Raw genomic sequence first — 19,079 nt, forward strand, 5'->3', positions numbered from 1 at the left:
TTTTTTTTTTTTTTTTTTGGTTTAACAAGCCTTTTGGGGGGGATGTAGCTCGGTGGTAGAGTGCTTGTCTAGCATGTACGAGGCCTTGGGTTCAATCCCCATCCCTGGGAAAGAGGTGTCTCTTTGATTTCTGTAAACTGACACGGTTACTTGTTCTGTCACGGATGTATGCTCCACTAGTCCTTTAGTAAACTGGTCACACATTCCACCACGTCATTTATAGCCACTTTTCCTGCGGTGTTAACAATTATTATCATTGTCACTATTATCACAATCACTTTGATTCAGAGCCACTTTGGAGCTGGGCGGGGTGGCACACTCCTGTAATTCCAGCAGCTGAGGAGGTGAGGCCAGAGGATCACAAGTTTGAGGCCAGCCTCGGCAGCTCAGCAAGGCCCTGTCTCTAAATAAAATGTAAAAAAGGGCTTAGAAGGGGTGGGGTAGTGGCTCAGTGGCAGAGCGCTTGCCTAGCATGTGTGAGGCATGGGGTTTGATCCTCAGCACCACATATAAATAAATAAATAATAAATAAATAAATAAAGGTATTGAATCCATCTGTGACAAAAAATAAAATAAAATAAATAAAGAGAGGGGGCTGGGGATGTTGCTTAGCAGTTAAGTGCCCCTGGGTTCAATCCCAGTAACAAATCAAAAAAACCCATTTTGGCTATTTCATCACGGGTCAATGAATGAACAGTTGGAGATTCTTTATTGTTGTTATTATTTTTATTCACTGTGCTGGGGATAGAACCCAGTGCCTCACACATGCTCGGTAACTGCTCCAACACTAGACTGCGTCTCCAACCCAGGAGCCTCATCATTGATGTTAAAAATGTATTTATCCTCTTCTTCTAGCTTACAGACAGACTTCGAAGGTATATATTTTCATGGATAAGGAGGTCAGACATCATTTTTTCTTACGACATACGAAATCCTTCAAACAAGGATTTCAATGCAATTGCAGGCCAGAGGTCAGGCCAGGCAGACATGGCTGTGTTCCAAGGATTGACAATACAGCTTATATTCTGTTCACTGAGGCTAGCATGCTGCTTGAGAAACTCTGTTTGTTTTTGGTACTGGGGATTAAACACCCAGGGACCATTAACCACTAAGTCACATCCCTAGCTTCCCTCGACCCCACCTTTTACAGAGAGAGTCTTACTAAATTGCTTAGGGCCTCGAAACAAGTTGCTGAGGCTGGCTTTGAACCTGAGATCCTCCTGCCTCAGCCTCCCCAGCCACTGGGATTATAGGCATGTGCCGTTGCACCCGGCAAGAAAGTATTTTATATTTATTCTTTTTATTTGAGTGTATGAATTCATGAATTCATTTTTATTGGAATTTAGGACATGGGATGGGAAGTTACCTTGGGGTATGTCCTTCCCTCTATTTATTCTTCATTGATTTAAGGATGTCCTGGTCAAGTGGCTGAATTAACAAAGTCACATCTGGGGAAAGTATGTCATAAACATTATTTTTTGGTGAGAATTTCAACTGGAGGATGATCAGAACAGTTGTCAAGGAGTAAGAAATTGTTACCACTGAGTTACATCTCTAGTCCTTTTTAAAAATTTTTGGAGATGGCGTCTTGCAGAGAATAAGCAAAGAAGCAGTGGGTAGGGCCTGGCCCCACGTCAGGCACCATGGGGTGCCTGCTGTTGCTTCTCAGGTGTGTGATTTTATTACCTTTTGTGGGCAGGGGCAGGGGGTATCTGGGCATGCAGCTGAAGAGGGCTGAGATGGCCTTTATGGTGAATAGACTGTTGGGCACCTGCATTTTGTCTGTTATCTGTCCACATTTTGGAGCATATCAGGTTTCCATTTTTTGGATAAGAGATGCTTAATCTATAATAGGCGACTCATGGCTTAATCAATAATTTTCCTATTGTTGGGTATCTGGGTTGTTTCCTCTTGTAAACATTGCCGTGATGAACATGTTTTTGTATTAAATTTGTTTTGCATTTCTAGTTATTTCCCTGGTGTAATATTCTGAAAGCTAATAGATGGAGTTACTCTCGGGCTCTTATCAATATTGCCAAATCCTTTCCCAAAAGTCCTTAATGATGATTCGTCCTACGCCCGGCTTAGGGGCTGGGTAAGGGATTTTGAAATGGAAAAGAAACTGTTTTCTATTGTTCTGTCCATGAGGAGCACCTGCTGTTAGAGGCTGGATGTTGTTTTTTGGTAAAAACCATTAAGAAACCCTAAAAGGTAGAACCATCTTTGACAAAGGTCGGGCCAAGATGAATGCATATTCCAGAAAAGTGAGATAAAAAAAGACAGACTGGGTCTGGAGGAGCACTTAGTGGTGAGCACTTGCTTAGCAGGCCTGGGTTAGACAGCAGAAGAAATTCCAGGGTCTCAAAATTGGAGCAGTCTCTAGGTGGGGCTGCTGGGACCAGGCTAAAGTTCAGGAATTTATAAAGCAGAAAAGGAAGGGCACCCCTGTTGAGAGCCACAGCCATGTGGGCCCCAGCAAACTTCCAGCTGATTGGCTCACTGTGGCCCCAGCAAACTTCCAGCTGATTGGCTCCTCTAAGGTGATGCTCATTGGGCCGTTTCCCCGCCCTTTCAGACCACAGAGCTGCTCATTGGGGGACTCTTTTGGCTCTGCCCACACGACCCAGCCAATCGGCCTCAAGAGCAGGAGGAGGGGGGTTGAGAGGCTCACCGGAAGCCGGTGGTGGCAGTTGGGCTCTGAGGGAATTCCTGAAGAGCTCCTGTGGTGCAGGTGTGTGTTCTAAAAATAAAGTTCGTGGGATTAGGCTAAAGTTCAGGAATTTATAAAGCAGAAAAGGAAGGGCACCCCTGGGGCCCTGGGTTCAATCGCGACACCTGAGTTTACAGTGTTGCCTGGGGCCTAGTGAGTGGGAGTGGAAAGTAAATCAGTAAATTAGGTCAAACCTGTTGGGAGGAGCTGAATCTGGAAGTTCAGATCCAGACACAAGGTTAGAGGTCAATTATTGTTACTTAAAAATTTCTGTCACTTCAAAAAAATCCTTTTGGGTATTTCTTTTTTTGTTCTTGTTGTGTTTTCTACTGAGAAAAATTACAGTCATCTTGGCTGAACTCGGCAGAGAAGACTCATCCTTACAAAGGCCTACGTGACTGTGGTGGTAGGAAGATAGATGCTAAAACCCAGGTGGCAGAGGCTGTGGCCATCTGTGATGCTTTTTATGACTTCACTCTTTTTTTTTTGTTTGTTTGTTTTTGGTACCAAAGGGTGCTTCAGCTCTGAGCCACATCCCCAGCTGTTTGTATTTTTTATCTTGTTGAGACAGGGTCTTGCTAAGTTGCTTAGGGCCTCACTAAGTTGTTGAGGGTGGCCTCAAAATAGGGATCCTCCTGCCTTAGCCTCCTGAGTCGCTGAGATTACAGGTGTGCCTCACCACACCCATAGGGAAGTAAGTTACTTCATAGAAATATTTACCAGTTGAACTGAAACCATTTCAGAGAGGTTCTGGATGCAGATTATAGGTTCTTAGAAAGACCCTTTGTGGAATGAGGAAGTTCTGAATACAAATGACTCTCATTCCTCTGAATCCACTTTAAACGGCAGTGAAACTCAATGCACTGTGTTTTTTCTGATTCTGTGTCTTGTAAAAATTTCTTCATCAGGAACGCCTTCCTCTATTATGCCACTTGTTGCCATCATTCAACTTCTTGCTGAAGTGCTACTCCTCATGAAAACCCTGTGGAAGAAATGATCTCTCCCTACTCCACACAGCTCAGTGCTTATACCCCCTCAGGGTACTGATGCTATCTGCCTAGTACTTTTTTTATTCCTACATTATAATTATACATAATAGTGGGATTTATTATGTCATACTTGCATAAGCACATAAGTAATTTGATGGATCTCATTCTCCTCTACTTAGCATTATAAATGGATTCCATATAATTTAGCTATGGGGATAGCAACTAGCCTAGGGCCTGGTCAGTGTTGAATGAATGATCTGGATGAACTATATTACTAACTTTTAGTGCCATTTTTTATTTTTTAGTTGTAAGTGGACACAATACCTTTTTTATGTGGCACTGAGGATCGAACCCAATGCCTCAGCATGCTGGACAAGCACTTTTCATCTGAGCCACAACCACAGCCCAGTGCCATGTTTTTTTATGTGTCAACTTAACTGGGCTATGGGATCCTTGGTAAACATATTTTGAGTATTTCTGTTAGGAATGTTGGATGAGATTAACATTTAAATGGGTGTACCAAGTAAAGGAGATTGTTCTTCCCAGGTATGATGGTGCATGCCTGTAATCCCAACTACTCGGGAGGCTGAGATAGGAGGATCCCAAGTTGAAGGCCAGCCTCCACAATTTAGTGAGACCTTGTCTCAAAATAAAGAGGGGCTGGGGTTGTGGCTTATTGGTAGCTTGCTTGTCTAGCATGTGTGAAGCACTGGATTCAATCCTCAGCACCACATAAAAATAAATAAATAAAATAAAGATATTGTGTCCATCCACAACTAAAAAAACAAACAAAAAAATTAAATAAAGAAGGTTGGGGATGAAGTGCATTGTTAGATGGCCCACCTAGCATGCATGAGGCCCTGGGTTCAATTCCTAGTACTGCCAAAAAAATAAAAAATGAAAAAAAATAAAATTAAATTAATATCCCTGCATGATTAAAAAAAAAAATAGATTGCTCTGCCCAGGGTGAGTGTTGAAGGCATGAAGAGAACAAAAGGGCTGGTCCCTGAATGAGGGTTTCTCTGCCTGGCTGCCTTTGATTTGGGATGTGTCTGCTTCCTGGTGTTTCCTGCAGCGGAAACACCAGCCCTTCCTTGAGCCTGTGGCCTCCAGACTCAAATTATACTTCTGGCTCTCCTAGGCCTCCAGTTTGCTGACTCACAGGGATGATTTTGAGACTTGTTGCCTCTGTGCTTTTGTGAGATAATTCCTTACAACAACCCTCTTTTTATCCGAGTACCCCACCCCCATGACCTGCCCCCCACGCTATGGTTCTGCCTCTCTGGAGAACTCTGACAAAACATGTATGTTCTGAATTTTAGAAACATTCCCAGCACTACTTTAACCTAGAACACAATTTAAAAACCAAACTTACTGTTTTTTTGTCCTGAGGATTGAACCCAGAGGCACTTAACCACTGAGTCACATCCCAGCCTCTTTTTAAATATTTTACTTAGAGACAGCCTTGCTAAGTTGCTGAGGCTGGCTTTGAACTCGCAATCCTCCTGCCTCAGCCTCCCGAGCCCCTGGGATTACAGGCCCATCCACCTCGCCCAGCTGATGCTTGCCTTTGATGCCTTTCCATCCCTGGAGCCCTTTTTAAATCTGAGCTCTTCTCCTTTTTCCCCAGATTTCAGGCACATGGGACCCAGTGGCTGCCCTTGGTGCTGCACTGTGGTCTGACCAGGGCCTGCCTCGTTCCTCATGGAAGGCCCGATTTTCCATGCTTTCAAAATCAGTGGTTTTGCTGGATGCAGTGGAGCACGCCTGTAATCCTGGTGACTCAGGAGGCTGAGGAAGGAGCATCCCTAGTTCAAAGCCGGCCTCAGCAACTTAGCAAAACCCTGTCTCAAAACAAAAATTAAGAGGGCTGGAGATGTGGCTCAGTGGTGAAACACCCCTGGGTTCAATCCTTGTTACCCCCCAACAAATAAAAAAGAGTTTATAGTCCGAGACCCTCAGCATTTACTTCTCTCCCATCGGCAGTAGATTTTTTTTTTCTATTGTGCAACTCAAACTGCCCTCACCGACATCACAAGTATTAAAGATGTCGCAAAATATCACGAACTCTTTGCACCCTCTTTCACCTAATGTCACAGAGTTCTTCACACAGTGTCCCTTGTTTCACGCTGGTGGCTGAGGTGGCCCTCACTGTTGGCCCTTCTTCTACCTCTTTCCTTTGCCACCTTCTCTGATGTTTCCATTATTAGATGTCAGTGGTCTGTTGGGTTCTGTTCTATGTTTTCTTTCTGTTCTAAATGCTCACTGTGACTTTGGTGGCTTCAATCTTCATTTTTTTTTTTTTTGCCCCAGGGATTGAACCCGGGAGTGCTTTCCTCCACTGAGCCCCATCCCCAGCCCTTTCTTCTTTTTTGGTACCAGGGACTGAACCCAGGAGCACTTCACCACTGAGCCATATCCCCAGCCCTTTTTTGTATTTCATTTAGAGACAGGGCCTCACTGAGTTGCTTAGGGCCTTGCTAAATTGCTGAGGCTGGCTTTGAACTCAAGATCCTCCTGCCTCAGCCTCCCAAGCTGCTGGGATTTTAGGTGAGCACCACATGCCCAGCTATGGCTTCAATTTTTAATCAATATGTGATGAATGGCTCAGTTCTCTTGAGTTGATATATATATATATCTCAATTTTCTTTTGCACATCTGCTTTTGAGTATGCAACATCTCCCAAAAGTAAACGTATCTTACTCCAAACCTGATTCCTTCTAAGAATGTTTTCATCTCAGCAGTTGGTGGCTTATAGTGATCCTCCCAAGAAACCTAGCCTTGAGCCCTCCCCTCATCACTTCCACATTGTCAATCAGCCTGTCTTGATGATACTTCATCCTAAATATCTCTCCAACCTGAACACCCCTTTACTCTGACCTCATCCATGCTACTAAGTCAATATTTCCTTCTCTAGATCCCTGCAACAGTCAATGATCTCCTTTCTGGCTTCCTTCCTTGCCCACAGTCTAATTTCACATCCCTCCAATACACTGTTCACAGTACAGCCAGACTAGTATTTTTTATTATTATTTTTTGGGTACTGGGAATTGAACCCAGGGATATTTAACTACTGAGCTATAGCCCCAGCCCTTTTTATTTTTTATTTTGAGACAGGGTCTCTTTAAGTTGCTATAGCCTCACTAAATTGTTGAAGCTGGCCTTGAACTTGCAATCCTCCTGTCTCAGCCTCCTGAGTTGCTGAGATTACAGGTGTGCCCCACTGCATTCAGGCTCCAGAATAGTCTTATAAAACAAAATTCAGATCATATTGTAATAACAATTACAGCTCTTTAGTGGTTTTCTATTACCCTTAGGGTGCACTTTGGTCTCTTCAGCATGACTCCCAAGGTTTTTTTTTTTTTTGCCATGTTACAGGTTTACAAGAACTCAGACTCCTCCAGCTTCATCTAGGGCAATCCTTCCCTGTCCCACCCTGTGCTCCAGCCACATCCAAACAACTTTGATTCCTTACATGTTCTTGCTTTGTCCTGTGTCTGGGCCTTTGTGCTTACTCTGTGTATCTGGGATGCTCCTGTCTAACCTCTTTGCTCCCTCATCTTTATTTTGATGACCCTCAGGCCTTGGCTTAGGCCTTGCTTCTGTGATCCTAAGCTAACACCCAATCCTGGGTCAGGCTTCTGAAGTACCCAGCAGTCACTCCTGGGCTAGCAGTCACCGTGCCCCCTCAAGACTGCCTGGTGGAGACAGGAAGCCTCTCACGGTCAGGGACTCCCCGTCTCATCGTCAACTCCCGGGGCCCAGGACAGACCCGTTTTGTAACAGGAGCTCAGTGTTTGTGATATCATGAGTGAGCCCTGTCATTGCTTTGGTCATGCTTCCCATTAAACCGGTTGAACAAAAGGTACAAAGCTGGTCAGGAAGGAGCAGAAACAAGTTCTCAGGACTTGATGGTAGTCGTGTTTTTTAAGTTAATTAAAATTTTTTTTGTAGTAGATGGACAGAATGCTTTTATTTTTATTTTATTTTTTTTTAGAGAGAGAGAGAGAATTTTAATATTTATTTTTTTTAGTTTTCGGTGGACACAACATCTTTGTTTGTATGTGGTGCTGAGGATCGAACCTGGGCTGCACGCATGCCAGGCGAGCGCGCTACCGCTTGAGCCACATCTCCAGCCCAACCTTTATTTATTTTTATGTGGTGTTAAGGATCGAACCCAGTGCCTCACACATGCCAGGCAAGCGTTCTGCCACTGAGCCACAGCCTCAGCCCTTAAGATAATCTGAATTCAGAGTGTTTGCAGTTTTACAGGCTTGCTAGGGGGTCTTCATGGGCTGTTGGGATATTGCAGCTTAATCTGAACCCTAGCCAGTTGGCACCGCCCTTTGACAGACTTTTAGATTATTATTTTTTTTTCTAACAGCTTTATTGAGATATAATTCATATGCCAAACTATTCACCCACTTAGAGTGTATAATTTGATGCTTTTTAGTATATTCATTGGATAATGCAACTATCACTACAATCAAGTTTAGGACATTTCCATCACATCAGCGAGAAACCTCATACCCATTAGTAATTGTTGCTCATTCTACTCACCCCGCCCTGCTCTCCAGCCCCTGGGAATCACTGATCTGCTTTCTGTCCCTAAGGGTTTGTCTATTATGGATGTTTCATATAAATGGCATCCTAGGCTACGTGGTCTTTGTGCGTGGATCCTCTCACTCAGAGTGATGTTTTCAAGGTCCACCCCTCTTGTTTCATGTATCAGTACTTCATTTATTTTTATTGCCCAATAATATCCCATTGTATGGATAATACCTATTTTGTTTTTCCATTCACCCCTTGATGGACATATGAGTCGTTTCTACTTCTGGCTATTGACTATTACAAATAATCAAATACAGCTGTTTATGAGCATTTGTATACAAGTTCAATTTTGTTTGTTTTTGGCACCAAGGATTGAACCCAGAAGTGCTTAACCATGAGCCACATCTGCAGCTCTTTTTATTTTTTGTTTTGAGACAGGGTCTTGCTAAGTTGCTTAGGGCCTCACTGAGGCTGGCCTTGAATTTGTGGTCTTTCTGCCTTAGCCTCCCGAGTTGCTGGATTTAAAGGTGTGTACCACCGTGCCCAGCTTGTGTACATGTTTTTATGTGAACATATGTTTTCATGTTTCTTGGGTATATACCTAGGAAAGGAATTACTAGATCATTGAGAGTATTTAAGATTCTTGTGAACAGAGGGTGCTCAATTTTAGAGAATAAGCTCACAAACACAGGAAGCATAAGATGTTAATTTAGTCGTAAGCAATTTTACAACTGGTTCCTTGCAGAATCGCATGAGTCAAGTTTTTCTGCCCAACGCAAAGTCAATAGATGAGCAAAGCTTGATTCTTCCATGGTGATAAAGGTAACAGCACTCTTCCTGGGTTCCACAGAAGCGGGAGAATTCAGTACCTGTTTGCACCCATTCCTACCCTCCCCGCTCCCTTGCACCTGGTAGAGCTGGCCAACCGAGTGACCCAGGAAAGCTCCTACGGGGGGCCTTGGCTTCCTCAGTCTCCCTCTAATATTGGACTGTTCTTCAGTATCATGTAAATTAACATGATAAAGTTATGGGACTCCTGTCAATTATAGATAGAGGATTCCTTTAGCAAGTATATCATATTCAGATCAACACAGGCACCCTAAAAGTAGTTGTCCTGGAAATAATATACACTTATTCTAAAAAAAATTTGGTTATTACTCAAAATATTTTGGTTACTTATTATGTAGAGTTACTTTGAAAATCAATCTGAGGGGCTGGGGGTGTGGCTGGGTGGGAGAGCACTTGCTTACTACATGCAGGGCCCTGGGTTCCACCCCTGGCAACACACACACACACACACACACACACATGCAAACTCTAAAATAACAACAACAAATCAGTCTGAGCCCTACTGAGGAAGCCAGTTTCACAACACACTAGGACTTCAGCTTTCTTTCTGGAGCCCCAAGCAGGGAAAGCTCCGGATCCCAGTGGAGCCACACGACTCTCATCCCTCCGAGCCCGGGTGCTGCTTTGTGAGACTTTGACCTTTAAACAGAGCAGGATCCAACTGCCCTTTTTAGTGTACTCTCTCCAGGGATCCATTTCTCTTCCTTCCCCTCTCCACCTTCTTCACAGCATAGAACCCTTGTGTCTGGGTCTGCAGACCTAGCCTCCATTGTCTTCCCAGAGGACACTTGGGGGGAACGGCCTGGGGAAGAGGGACTTGAGCATTCTCCATTTCCTTCTGCGCCTGGGGAGTTGGTTAATGATCAACCAGTAATTGCCACTCCCGGGGAGACCAGGATCATGGTCCAGCCCTACACTGTGGCTCAGGGCAGAGGGCACTGGGTACACAGAAGAACCTGCTGCTGACCTTCCTACTTTATTTTTGGAGTTGGTGGCCGTCTGTGGTCATGTATCTTCCTCCTTGAGTCTGCTCTTGGGGGAAAATGAGGATGTCTGAAGTTTGCAAAGCAAAAAACCTGTAGGAAGCTGGGCTCCTTCCCACCATGCTTCCTTCTGCTTTCTAGCTGTTTCTGAGCTCCCAGAACACCAGAGAGAGGCATTAGCTGATGTTCAAATGTGTCTACAGGATTTCCTCAGGGCTCGGGATACCTTGGAGGGCTTCATTCTGTGCCCACCAGCTTACCTGCTTTTGTCTTTTCCAGATTTTTACTTTTCACAAACAAGTAGGAGGCTAATGGGCTAGAAATTCAGCCTCCCTTCAGCCTTCATTAATTGAACAATAAGGTTGTTTAGGCAATATTGTCCCTGTGGGGACAGGGAGAGGCAGTGGCAGAATGCACAGTTAGTGAATGGACATTCCTGGTGCAGAGTAGGTGTGCAGAAGGAAGGAGGCCCAGGAACTGCAGAAATGGAAGGTGTAACACAGGGAAATAAGGAGGGGGGCAAACAGAGGCTGTTGATGGTCCCTTTCTGCCACCTGAAGGAAGAGTTAGTTACCTGATCAAAGGCCATTAGGGGCATGGCCTGGGGCTGAATTCTGGTGCTATGAAAACACAGGTCTACAAGGTTACAGTCTTAACCAAAAGGACAGAGGTAACAAACAATTCATTGCGATTTTCAAAATGTGTGTGGTAGAGTATTATGGGTCACAACTCCTACCATGGCTAATGCCTAACATTTATTGTTCATCAGTTTTTTTAAAATTTGTTTCTTTTTGGTATTGGGGATTGAACTTAGAGACACTTTACCACTGAGCTGTATTCCCATCCCTTTATATTTTTTGAGACAGGATCTCACTAAGTTGCTTAGGGCCTCCTTAAGTCGCTGAGGCTGGTCTTGAAGTTGTGATCCTCCTGAGCCGTTGGGATTACAGGTGTGCCCGGCTCACCTAGTATCTTCTAAATGTTTACACATGGATTAATTTCTTTACTCCTGACACCAACTGTATGTATTGATATAATCCCTGTTCTGTAGATAAAGAAGCCGAGGCTCAGAGCCTGCCTGAGGTCACCCCAGGGGCGCTGGGATTCTGGAACAGCAGGTGGTCAGGCTTCGGGAACCTTTGCTCTTGCCTAAGTCATCCAGAGTCATCCAGAGTGAGCGGGAAGCTTGGCCATGTCCCTCCTGCATGCCTTCCTACCTGCTTGTCTGACCTGGGATACTCTTCTTTAAAGACTGGTCAAAGGGGTCTTTCCTGTGACACCTCGGACTCCCTCAGCCCATCTCTGGCACTCTCTGTCCTTGGAGCTTGCCTAGCACCTGTGGATAGAACAACTGCATGAGATTCTATTTACTGGGCTAGCTGATTCCTGTGGTAAGCTTTTAGAGAACAAGGACTTTTTAATTTTCTTGGAAATTCTCAAATAGTTATAAAAGTAGAGACAATGGTATGATGAACTTACACGTACTCATCGCCCAACTCCAACGATTATCCTTCCAGGCCAGTCTTGTTTCATCTATGCTCCGACTTTATGTCCTCCCTCCCCAAACATGGATTATTTTGTAAGAAATCCTAGACATCAAATTATTTTATCTATAAATATTTCAGTGATGCTCCTAAAACATAAGGGCTCTTTTAGAAACCACAACCATGCCAAGTGTGGTGCTCACCTGTAATCCCAGCTACTCAGGAGGCTGAGGCAGGAGAATCACCAGTTCGAGGTCAGCCTCAGCAATGTAGCAAGGCCCTAAGCAACTCAGTGAGACTCTATCTCAAAATAAAAAATAAAAAGAGGCTGGAAATATGGCTCAGTTTGTAAGTGCCCCTGTGTTCAATCCCTGGTACCAAACAAAACAAGACAAAAAACTAAAACATTATCCCATTGAAAAATAATATCAAGAAATATGCGACCAATGATCAAATTTCTGAGATTATTTTATACTTGTTCTTCCTTTCCTCTTCTTTTTCCTCTTTGTTCTTCAGTTACTTCCTTTCTTCTTCTCTTTCAAATAACAAGGTTGTTTGAATCAGGTTCGCTTTTCTCAACACCTAGTTTAGTGTTTGACATAGAGTGGTGAGTTCTTCACAGATGTTTGTTGAATGAATAAAACATCAGGAGTCTTTAAAAGATCCTGGCTGGGTTTTGTTTGGTTTCTTGGGATGCCTTTCAACCTCCGGTAACTTTCGTTTTTTAGGGGTTAACTTAAATGCCAGCTACCATCTGTGCCTGTGAACATTGCTGAAGGCTTGAGGTCTGCGGTGTGTCTGTGGCTGGGAGAAAAGGAGCCTTGCTTTCTTGTTTCTGCTTTCTGTCCTGGGTTCCTGTGATGGGCTGAATTGTATGCTTCCCAAAGTCTTAGGTCAGAACCCAGAATGTGGCTGCATTTGAAGATAAGGACTTTAAAGGTGATGAGTAAAATCAGGCCATTAGGGTGGGCCCTAATCCTACCTGCCAGGTATCCTCATAAGGAAAGGTGACACCAGTGATGTAAATGCACAGGGAAAGGACCCTGTGAGGACAGCCAGGCAGCCACCTGCAAGCCAAGGAGAAGGGCCTCAGCAGAAACCTGATAAGAAGTGTTGCTAAGATGACTGTAGATAATGACAACATTTTAAAAAACTAAAATAAAGGATTTTGAGTGTTTACAACCAAAAAGACAAATGTTGCCGGGTGCAGTGGCACACACCTCAGCTCAGGAGGCTGAGGCAGGAGGATCATCACTTCAAAGCCAGCTTCAGCTATTTATCAAGGACCTGAGCAACTCAGTGAGACCCTGTCTCTAAATAAAAAATAAATAAGGGCTGGGGATGTGGCTCAGTGTTTAAGTGCCCCTGCGTTCAATCCCTTGTACAAAAAAAAAAAAAAAAAAAAAAAAAAAGACAAATATTTGAGGAGAAGAATGTGTCACTGATTTAAACTTTACACAATGTATGCATGTATAATTTGGGCAATGTTTATGTATACAGTTAAAAAGACATTTAATTTAAATAAAAAAACATAAAAGAAACTAAATCTGTTGACACATTGATATCTTGGATCTCCAGAACTGTGAGAAATAAATTTTCATGGTTAGGGCTGGGGGTGTAGCTCAGTGGCTGAGTGCTTACCTAGCATGCAAGAGACCCTGAGATTGACCCCAGCACTGCACACACACACAAATTTCCGTTGTCTAAGTCGCCCAGTGTGCCGTACTCTGTTATGGCATCGAGAACAGACTAATCACAGTCTCTTGTCTCACTTTAAGTTGGACTGATCATGCTTGGCTTCTTTGGCCCCCTGCACAACAGGGGTCCCTTCAGGGTCTCTCAGGGATCTCTCTGGGGAAGATCCTTAGGAGCAGGGACAGCTTCATGTGGTGATGTGGCACAAAGAATTCTAAGATGGCCCCCATCCTCTCCTGGAATGGAGAATATGATGAGTTACCACCTCCCATCCATGATGCTTACTTTGTGTGGCACTCAGGATTTAAAAAAAAATTTTTTTTTGGTACCTTGGATTGAACCCAGGGGCGCTTAACCTCTGAGCCACATCCCCAGCTCTTTATTTTTATATTTTATTTAGAGACAGGGTCTTGCTGAGTTGCTTAGGGCCTCATTAAATTGCTTAGGTTGGCTTTCAAGTCACAATCCTCCTCCCTCAACCTCCCAAACTGCTGGGATGAAAGGTGTGCACCACCGTGCTCAGTTCTGGCAATCAGGATTTTGAAGATATAATTAAAGATACAAATCAGTTGATTTTGAGTTAATCAAGGAGATTATCTGAGTGGACCTAATCTAATCCCATGAATCTTTTAAAAGCAAAGAGTTTTCTCTGGCTGGTTTCAGAAAGAGAAATCATGGACTTTAGAAGTGTGAGTGGGAGACCCTCTGTTGCTGAAATGGGGCGGTCATGGGGCTGGGACCTTGGAACATCCTCTAGTTTCTGAGAGTGGTCCCTGTTATCAGTAGGTCAATGAAGACCTCAACCTGTGACTGCAAGGAGCTCAGCTCTGTGAACTAATAAACAAGTGTTGTTTTAAACTACTGAGTCCATGGTAATTTGTAAGGCAGCAATAGAATATGAATATTGGTGCTTTGTACTGATAGATTGAATTAGCCACATCTAATTTTACTTTTAAAAATTAAGGTAAGAATTAGCCTGGTGTGGTGGTGCAGACCTATAATTCCAGCACAGGAGGATTGAAAGTTCATAGCCAGCCTGAGCAATTTAGTGAGACCATAAGCAATTTAGCGAGACCATTTCAAAAAATGGGATTGTGGCTCAGTGGTTAAAATGCTCCTGGGTTAAATCCCCAGTACATGCACCCTTACCAAAAAAAAAATTGAGGCAAAAATTAGAATACATTGAAATGCATACAGACCTTAAGTATAAAATTTTTTTTTTTTTCATGATGCTGAGCTACACTCCTGAACTTTACAATTTGATTTTGGTAAATGTGTACACCCATGCAATCACACCTCAATTTCGATGTAGAACAATTCTGCCATCCCTGAATTCCTTTGAATGCCTTTACAATTAATTCCCCCCATCTTGAATGAATTCTTAGCACCATTAGTTAAAAGTGCCTATTCTTGGCAGGCATCATTTAACTGGTATATAATACATGCTCCTTTATGTCTGTTTGACTTTGCACAGCATGATAGTTGATTTAGTGAGATTTTGTCTCAAAAATAAAAAGGGCTGGGGATGTGGCTCAATGTGGTTAAATGCCCCTGGGTTCAATCCCAAGTACAACAAACAAACAAACAAACAAAATCTTGCTAAATTGCTTAGGGCCTTGCTAAATTCCTGAGCTAGCCTTGAACTTGCCATCCTCCTGCCTCAATCTCCTGACCTGCTGGGATTACAGGAGTGTGCCACCACACCTGGCTACAGCATGATATTTTAAAGATTCATCCTTTGTTTTGCTTTTTTTTTTTTTTTCCTTCTAAGACAGGATCTCACTATGTCACTCAGAACATCCTTGGACTCCTGGTCTCAAGCAATCCCAGGCATGCACCACTACTTCCAGCAAGATTCGTCCATTTCTTACAAGTTTGAACACTTTAGTTGCAGAAGAGTAGTAAATCCTGTCCTATTGGCACAACACAATTTGCTTATTATTCATTTGCTGATGGTCATTTGAATTATTTCCACCTTGCGGTCATTATGAAAAATGCTGTTGTGAACATTCATGTGTGGTTCTTCATGGCTATACATTGTCATTTCTCTCAGATAAATATGTAGGAGTGGGATCGCTGGGTTATAGAGTGTGTCAAAACTTTATAAGGACCATCAAGCCATTTCTCTGAGGGACTGTGCCATTGTGGATCTCCATCAGCAATCTATAAGCATTCTGGTTATTCCCCTCCTCATGACACTTGGGATTGTCAAGTCTTTTTTTTGGGGGGAGTGGGGGTTAATAAAAACTTTATTGTTGTATTATGTTCTCCTTTCATTTTCAATATCCCACCCCACCTTTCTCTACTGTTACATTAGGACTAAATATTCCATGACTTGGCTACTAACCACTTATGGTGCTCAGTGACCAAACAGACACCTCTCTATAAAAATATCACTAAATTCATTCATAAATCTGTGTTACATTAAAACTTTTTCTCAGTTTTAATTACAATTATGTATCTTAAATCCAAAGAGGTGATTAAAGGTGCTCATGAATAATTTGATTACAAGGTTAATTATGTGAAAGTCAAGAACTTTCTGTTAAAAAAACCTATTAGTTCATGGTTTAGCTATGAATTAAAAAAAAAAAGAAAAGAAAAGAAAAGAGTCCCAAACTGTATGCTTTCCCTTCATGTCTGCCTGCCTTTCCTGGATGTTTTTCTTATCACCAGGTTTTCATATAACAGAAAAAGGAAACTTTGTGGTATCAGTTAGAAATTGTTCTATCCTATGAACTTTACAGCAAACTGGCCTTTCTGAATGGGCATGTCATTCAGACTGAAGTGACTAGAGCCAGGGACAATTCATCACTTCATTAGTATTCATCAACATCCACGTTGCAGGTGTGATGGGTCAGGTTTTAATCAACTACTTCTCCATTCAGCATTCTGTGAGATGTTTTGGGATTTTCTCACCATCTTAGCGTCTCTGTGTACCTGCCCGATATACCACTGAAAGTCAGCGCCATCATTACCGCGGGAGATCGGTGCTTGCAATCAAACATTCTCAGAATGCCATGTTTTAACTTTTTTTCTGTACTAATCTTCTCCTGTTCATTAATTTGTACCTCATACAGCGCCGCCTGGGTTCAAAACAGCCCCTAGTTCCACACAGGGTCGGGGTTGCTCTTGTTGAAATGTTCTACTGACCAGTCATCAACCCAGCTGTCTTGATGCAAAAGAAGCAGGATCACCCATCTTTAAAAGTTTAGCCATCACCAGCAATTTCTTCCTGTGTTTCTCTCTGCACCTTGCAGAATAGATTATTCATCTCATGCCCAGCACGTCCAACGTTCTTCCAACTCCTTTTTCATCTTTTCAATCCTACCCATGCCCCAGGTCACTGTTTTCTAATAAGGAATGTACAGGAGAATCACTTGGGAGTTTTTAAAAATACACAAGCCCGGGCATACTGTACCTGCTTCTCCAGGGATGGAGAGGGTTCTGTATGTTGAAAAAATTCCCTGGGCAACTCTATATAACCTTATCTAAAACCCATCAGTGTAGACCCAGCTCCTATCTATGACAGCAGGGGTTCTCCATCCTGGCCATGCATCAGTAGCATGCAGAAGGTTTAAAAATTACCAATGCCTGGGTCCCACTCCTAAATCTGTGTGGTGTCTGAGCATCAGTATTCCTTTAACAAACTTTCCAGTGATTTCAGTGTGGAGCCGTATTTTCCATTGGATGTCTGTCTTCCTGAGGCATGTATCCCTTTCATTTTTATATTAATATTATTTTTTTCCATCTCTATTTTACTTTTTTAAACAATTTTTTTAGTTGTAGTTGGACACAATTCCTTTATTTTATTTATTTATTTTTTATGTGGTGCTGAGGATTGAACCCAGTGTCTCGCATATGCTAAGCAAGCGCTCTACCGCTGAGCCAGAATCCCAGCCCCTATTTTCTTTTTTTTTTTTTTAATATTTTTTCAGTTGTCAATGGATCTTTATTTATTTATATGCAGTGCTGAGAATTGAACTTTGTGCCTCAAGCATCTAGGCCAGCGGTCTACCACTGAGCCACAACCCCACCCCCCCATGTCTATTTTCTGTTTTAGGTTTTATGTTCCTGGGAGCAGGGACACTGACTTCTTCATTTCTGTATCTCTCATCATCACATAAATTGGTCATTAGGAAAAGATCCTCAATCACATGTAGCAGTGTCCTTTGCCTTAGATTCACACATTTATGCTGCAATCTTTGTCCTCCATGAGGTTAGAGGTTGCTTGTGATGAAGGGTAAGGGTAACTGCAGGGCAGATAATGGAGAGATCACCCTGTTTGGAATGCATTTTTAGGCAGAACATTGGGACTAAGAATTAGCATACATTGGATAGATGGGCAAGGATGTGTAGAGACACGCATCTAATTAGAATGGAGGAATTATGCTGGGGAAAGGCCATGAAGAAAGATTGGTAAGAGAAAAATATTGAACTGATCTAATGGTACTGGAGACCAAACCCAGTGCCTTGAGCATACTAGGCAAGCACAGCACCACTGAGCTACATCCAACAGTCCTTTTTACTTTGAGATAGGGTCTGGCTAAGTTGCTGAGGCTGGCCTCAAACTTGTGATTCTTCTGCCTCAACCTCCCGGCTCCCTGGGATAACAGGCAATCACACCTGCCCTGCTGTAGATTCTTGAGGAGGAGAATGAACAACTTTTTAGAAAGGTAATGAGGCAGTAATATGCAAGGAAGATTTCAGGAAATAAGTCAAGCAGTACTTGGCGCAGTTGTTGAAGTGTCAGGTCAGTTGGGTTTGTGGGAATGGAGAGAACCACATGACTGAAAGATGTTAAAAAGAATTAACAGGCGGGCTGGGGATATGGCTCAAGTGGTAGCATGCTTGCCTGGTATGCAAGGGTTCGATCCTCAGCACCACATATAAATAAAGATGTTGTGTCTGCCAAAAAAAAAAAAAACTAAAAAATAAATATTAAAAAATTCTCTCTCTCTCTCTCTTAAACAAACAAACAAACAAACCAAATTAACAGGCCTGGCGTGATGGTGCAAGCCTGTAATCCCAGGTGCTTGGGAGGCCGAGATTAGGAGGAGAGCAAATTGGAGGCCATCTGCAGCAGCTTAGTGAGACCCCGTCTTAAAATAAAAAATAAAAAGGGCTGGGGATGTGGCTCAGTGAGAAAGTATCCCTGGGTTCAATCCCTTGTACAGCCTCCCCCAAAACAAAACAAAACAACAGACTTTGACGATGTATTGAGTCTGGGAAATGACAGAGCAGGGAACTTTGGTGGTATCACTGACAGAGACGAGTGTGTTGAGGAGGACAGCCAGTCTCAACAAAGACTAGTTCAGAAGATATTTGGATGTGAGTGCCGTCAGTTCTGGGAAGCAGGGGCCAGAGACATAAATGCAGGAGCCATTGCCCAGAGCTCTTTGCAGCTGAGGAGAGGTTGCATGGAGGCAAACATAAAGGTCGGAGGACTAATTCTAGTGTGGAGGAGGGGTGCCACAGAGGTGGGGGATGGAAGAATGCCCCAGAAGAAAAAAGGTCATCGGTGGTGTTAGAGGATATAAAAATGAAATGTGAGGACAGTGAGAATTCCTTTGAATTTGGCCAGGAGGTGGATACTGATTTTGTGTTGCCTCCAGCAGTCTGGGGGATGGAGAAACGGGATGGGGGAAGAGAAAGAGCATGCACCTTTCAGCTGATCACAAGTGACGGGAATGAGAGAATAAGTTAATACCTAGTGGAGTCAATAAATGAAAGTTATCGAGGTTGGCTCTGTAAGAAGGCAGAAGAAAAGCACTGGCAACGAAGAGATGGAAGATGCTGGAGAGATTTCTATATGACCGAG

The sequence above is a fragment of the Marmota marmota genome, unplaced genomic scaffold (genome assembly GCF_001458135.2).
Source record: "Marmota marmota marmota unplaced genomic scaffold, marMar, whole genome shotgun sequence".
Classification (NCBI taxonomy): Eukaryota; Metazoa; Chordata; class Mammalia; order Rodentia; family Sciuridae; genus Marmota; species Marmota marmota.